A 6,709-nucleotide genomic window follows, 5' to 3' on the forward strand; every position below is an offset into this window, starting at 1 on the left:
TGCTATCTAACTTAATACATCTTCTTTTAAGCCAATGTTAGAACTTTTGAATAAATTTTGGACAATCTACTCAACATTATGAGATTTTGTAATAAAAATTAATTATGGTTGTACCCTTGGCAAAAAAGGGTTAAAACTTTTGAACTGGATAATTTAAACTTGTATGCACAATCTACATCCTGAATTTTACGTATATGCTATTTAATTTTAATATTCTTATAGCCTTTTTGCATTGCGTAATAGGTTATAATGTTCATTCTATAGTTGGTTTGAAATGTAAAGCTACATTCTTTTTCTTGGTCAAATGTATCAATTTCAATAAAGCTTTCAAGAATGCTCAAAGTAACTTTTTCTTGTCTTTGTGATAGGCATAGGCATTTGTGAATCTCGTTCTCACATTATGTTATGTGGGGGATTCTATAGTCATCTTTAGTCCATACTATTTCTATGCCTACATGTCTTTCCAAATGATAGATGTCACTAAGATACTAGTGGGTTTCGATAATCCAAAAACTCTTCCATATGCAAGTGCATATCATGATAAGCTGTTCATTAGATAGAATTGTAATTGTTTATCAGAGTTTTTGCTTGAGTTTTGAGGTTTCTATAAGTTTTATAATTATGTTCTTCAGATTATTGGGGAAAAAATACATTTTGATTCTTTTTACTTGCTGTTCAGGGTTCCTTGTTTAGAAAAATAGCATTACAATCGTTTATGGTGCTTTCACTGGAGTTTGCTTGTTTGAAGAAATGAAGATACAACTTAGAGTTTATTTCCAATGGATTTGTTGTTATTTTAGTCCTGTTTACTGTATATTATAATAATATAGTTGGTTGATTTCACTTAAAAAGCTTATATGACCATCATGATTAACTAATATAAGGGCCATAGATTAACATGCATAACATAGCACATGATTTATTGTTATTTGAACTAGGAATATCATGTGTACTATTTTAGATGATTTATCAATATTGTCTTCATTTTTAGACTAGTTAGAAAAGACATTACTAGAAAATAACCTTACTCCAACTCTTGTTACTATTGTTAATATTGGCAATTTATTTGAGACCTAAATTATAGAGCCACTACTTAAGGTTTCTTTTTCGTTTTCTATGTCTCTACATTCATGTGCTCTTTTCTATGTGGATATGCATGCACATATGCATATATGTATCTAGGTTGTACGTATGCAGGTTTAATTATGCTTGATCATGCTTTTTGGAATAATTAACTCAATTTCTTGTTTCATTTTAACATTTTTGACTAAATTTTTTTGTTTTAATAGAATATCTCAGATTTATGCACGAATGTTGGATACTAGCTAGTTGTAGATAATACATATGAGTAAGTCTTTATGTTTTTCTTGCATTCCATGTGATGAATTTTTGTATTATTTTGAGAAAGCCTTATGTCATGACAAAGCTGTTGATTGTTGATAATTAAATCATGAAATACTTTAAAGCTCAAAGATGTAGATTTTCTATGAGATGGACAATGAAATATTCCCCTCATGGCTATACATTTAAATGACTAAAATGTTAGGTAGCATAACATCAAAATATTGTGTTATACATAGATCTAGATTAAGCAAGTTTTCTTTAAAACTCTATTATCTATAGCTAGAACTAGGATTACATCACTTTTAGCTTAAACAACTTCTAAATCAAGTATGCCTACAATCTTATCTTAGGGCCATGCCCTTCCTATTTCTCCTTCCCATGGATTATGATTTGAGCATTAGTTTGTGTAATATAAATGTCTGATGATGTATCGATTGGCATTAAGAGTTTGACAAATTGATGACCAATTCCTTGTGGCATAATTGATGGTTTACCATGGCTACAAGAAATTGTTACGGAAATAATAAAATACCTCAAAAGAGTGGAGTCAAAAACCTCTACTCAATTTTACAATGTCTCAAAACAATGGAATCAAGAAAAACCCTGTTCAATTTTACCATGACACATAGAGGGACTATTGATAGAGATAGTTTATTCTAAACCTATTTGTAACACAAGTAAATTAAATAAGAAAATATTCTAATCTTAGACTTACTTAGAGTAAAAAATAAAGTAAATAACATAAAAATAAATGTCTTAAAAACTAAGCTTACTTGTTGTGCAAGTTAAGCAATCAATAAGTAAGGAAAACTTAAACATAAAAAGTATTCTAAATGTCTTAAAATACTTTACTTGGCTACTACTCTTCTTAACAACTATCAAACCTCTCTTCATATGGGTTGTCCTATACATGTTTATTTGTGCGAATAGTGTACATACGACTTTCTTACGTGTGTGACCCATATTCTAAGTTAATTCTCCTTTACTCCCCCTTAAGTTAAAGCATGAAGATTGAAAATGCATAACTTGTCCAAGAAAGTTTAAAATAGCTTCCTACCAAATGACTTGTCCGGGGGCATTTTGAGGTATCGAAGCATTCGTATGATGACATAAAAGTGTAGTTGTCTTGGATGCTTATATTGTCTGGACGCATGTAGGTTATTACTATATTCTATTTATGCGGGCCTTGTGAGGATGGCTCTCTTGGTCGTGGCCTAGATTTGTGTGAGACTTTTTTAATGCAACATGCCTACTGCCTAAGAATGTGCACCTCAAGGGTGAATGGCCCTCGGTATGTGACGCTCTCACATAAGACCCTCTCGTGCAAGGCCTTTAAATGCATGGTCTTCTCAGTTGAAGCCCGTTGCTATACTACTCATTGGTGGACTATTTTGGGGTGCGATGTACTACCATGCAACTCTCATGTGTGCCCTTTCTAGGCATGTCATAGGTGTATGTCCTAAATATGTGCAACTATGTTGCATACAACTCCCCTTGTCACGCAGTTGTGATGTGCGCAACTTGTTATCATGCATCCTACGTCCGCACACTCTTCTGACGTGTGGCTTTTAGTGTGCATTGCACATGCATGTATTTTACGCATGTGCAACACTCAAGTGTGCAATCTTCTTGCACTTTTATTGTTCATGTTACAGGGATTGTCTAGGTGCACCCTGTCAATGTGGTTTGGCTCTGCAAATGTACGAAGTGTTTGAAAACCTCAAATCAATGGTGGCTCAATGTTGGTTGTCAACGGGCCACCAAGTGATGTCACCCTAGGGCTAATTTATGCTTTTATAATTTTATCAGTTCCTTTAAGACAATTGCTCATTAGTTATCTCGAGAACACTTTTAACTTTAGACGATTAGACGAATGCAAGTAGAATGAGATTTTGGTATCAATTGCGATGTTTTGTGCATTTTCAATAGGCACCAAAACACTCTTTAGTTGCTCACCCAATTCAATTGCTCTTTGAAGTAGAAACTCATTTATATCTCAAATGTGTACGAATAACCAACTTGTTAGAATATATTACATTCATAGCAAGACACATCAAATTATATGAAACACAATATAAAATTGATCCTTCTTGAAAATATCAGAATCATTGCTCGGTCGTTAACCGACGGTATAACAAATCACGTGTGACATAGGAGTAGCCAACGGAGAATAAATCACGTACAGCGCCGAAGCTACTAGCAGAGAACAAATCACATGTGGCACCGTAGCTATCGACAAAGAAGAAATTACTTACAATGCCAAAGCAGTTGATGGAGAACAAATCACGTACGATGCGGAAGCTGTCAACAAAAAATAAATCACATATAGTGCCAAAGCTGTCTACGAAGAACAAATCACTTAAGGCACTGAAGTTACAGATGGAGAATAAATCACATACAGCTCCAAAACTACCAATGGAGAACAAATCACAAGGAAATGACATCATTCTACCACAACCAGATCAATGTCATGGTTAGAGAAAAAAGATAGATTAGGAACCTACTCTGATACCATGAATAATAAAATGTCTCAAAAGAATGGAGTTAGAAAAACTTTACTCAGTTTTATGATGTCTCAAAACAATGGAATTAGAAAAAACCTTATTCGATTTTACAATGGAACATAAAAAGAGTATTTATAAAGATATTTCATCCTAAACTTACTTGTAACACAAGTAAATTAAATTAAGAAGTATTATGATATTAGACTTCCTTAAAATGTAAATAAAGTAAATGACATAAAAATAAATGTCATAAAAACTAAAGTTGTTGTACAAGTAAAACAATCAACAAATATGAAAAACCTAAAAATGAAAAGTATTCTAAATGCCTTAGAATACTTTACTTGATTGTTACTCTTCTTAGCAGTTGTCAAACCCCCTTCATATGGGCTATCTTGTATATATTTATCTTTGTAGACTGTATGTGTACGACTTTCTTACATGTGTGACCCATATCCTAAGTTAATTCTCTTTTAGTTACCATTTCATTGTCTTTTAATGTGGAAACTCATTATACTCTATGGACGATTACAGCTCATATGCAGGTACTTTATGTATGATGGTCTAAAACACTCTTGCCTATAAGAAAATCACATAGTCAACATCTTTTCTTTCTCAAAATCCTATGGGATGGTGAGTTGGATGCGTAAGTAACAACATTGCTGCACAAGACTTTCCTTTTTTCTCAACAAAATAAATGCATAATCTTTGGTTATTAAATGGTATATCTTGAAAATTATTCCTATTCACTTATATTCATCTCAAGTTCTAAAACCAATTACTTTCGTGTTGTTGGTATATTACATTTACAAATAAAAATTACATTCTTCAGCAAATAACTTTCAATATATATCATAATTCATCCATGCAAAAAATCAATCAAATAAACCAAAGCGAACTAATATGAAGCTAGGACTATATCCACACAAGGTTTCTTGAATCTGAAACCTAAGGATACTAAAGACTCTTTTTTGCCATTGAGACGAGGCCTTGTTGGCAAAACTATTTACTTTATACAAGTTACTAATTACCTAGTAGACTTCAAAATGATCTTAGCACCTCAACAAATTAATCTCATAATCTTCTAGCCAGATAAAAGGATAAAGAAACGAAAAAAAGTTCTCATAATCAGGGAAAAGAATTGCCCAATCTTATTCATCCGAGCAGACTAAAAAAAATCTATCCATGCCTTTACTTGTGTATAATGATACTTTGATTTATGTTCTATATTTATCAAAATTGTTTTATTTTGTGCCAACCACATTATTCTAATTTGTCATCAATTATGTTTTACAACCTTTTTTTTTTTTGCACTTTCTCTAAACCCGCATGGATGCATATAGATTCCTTACCTTACAGAAATGGAGGGCCTTGCAACAAAACTTCTCGAAGTTTAAGACAACATACCTATATGTGCTTCTATCATTTTATAGCATGTTACCCTTCACTTTTTAGAAGTGAGACTTGAATGGGTTCTTGAACGAGTCAAAGATCTTGTCAAAAATTGAGAAATAGTTGTAGAAGCACTATTACCATAGGGAAAAGGTACTATACAAGGTGGAGAAGGTGCCATTTACTTGTGGGCAATGCTACTAGAGAAATATGTTGATGATGTCAAAATTGTCCACTGGCTTGCTAAAAAGCATGGGGTTGTTGTGATCCCAGGAATTGCATATGGGTGCCTAGGGCATTTAAGAATTTTCTTTGATGGGTTGATAGAGGATGACTATAGAGAGGCTGAAGAGAAGATTAGAAGAATTGCTAAAAGATGGAATGATACAGTAACATTTAATTGAAGTACAAAATTAGGTCCATTGAGCAGTTTAAGTTTTAAAACTAGTTCATTTGAATAATTAAAGGGCGTCCACCTGCTAAGTTGCTAAAATTAAAGCTGCTGCTTTAGTTATGTATATTAAGCAAGTACTTCACGGATGCATGTACAAATTGTGCACATTGATGATTTATACATACGAACTCTTTATAGCTTTTTGAATTGCCCATTCCATTTAAACTCCGAAGTCTAACATGTTGGCAATAACTTTCGATTACAACACTGTGTAAAACTCCAGAAGGTGCTGTTACTCTACTCTGCCTAGGTTCTAACGCTATCAATAAGTTGATGCTGAGAAGGATGATAAATCTTCTTATTATTTAGGGACTATGCATCGTTAATGGTGACTCACCTTCATTTTTGCATTCTCGAGTCGTAATTTCATATTTTCTTTTCACATGACAACATCTGGTTTGTGTTTGTAGAATAAAAGGATGTTCTCAAAAAAGTTTGCATGAGGTTAAACATTCTTATCTTATGAACTAGATTGCTAGGTAAGTACAGGTGAGCTAGGGCATGGTATCTGAAACTCGTCAGTCCAATCTTTTTTCACTTTAATTCAAATGCAAAAAGGAATTGGGTTAGGAGGTTTCCCATGCAACTTTCCTAATGAAAAATGTTGGATCAGATCTGAGGAAAATGTGTCATATCGGATAGCAATTAGGGGAAAGTCACAGTTCATGTGCCAAATTAATTTTCAAATAGATACATTATTAACGCAAAGCAGTTCACAAAAGATTCGATTGAAATAATAACAATTATTCTAATAGCTACCCAACGCCAAAACAAAAGAAGAAAAGGCCAAAACAAAGGCAGTAATAGATTTGGGTTCCCGATGGGCCCCGCCTTCAGGACAATTCCGTTATTGGGTCCACCATAACCAACGGCCTAAAACTCTTTTAAAAAAGCCCAAACTGCAAGGGGCTACAATTGTAATTTTGTCCTTTCCTCCCCCTCCCTCCCCACGGTTTAAACGTCGCCGTCATGGCTCTCTATTCCACCCAATCTAAACGGAAAAACGGAAAAAAAAAAA

This window comes from Theobroma umbraticum, unplaced genomic scaffold (assembly GCF_002168275.2).
Source record: "Theobroma umbraticum cultivar Fairchild unplaced genomic scaffold, ASM216827v3 scaffold_34.0, whole genome shotgun sequence".
Classification (NCBI taxonomy): Eukaryota; Viridiplantae; Streptophyta; class Magnoliopsida; order Malvales; family Malvaceae; genus Theobroma; species Theobroma umbraticum.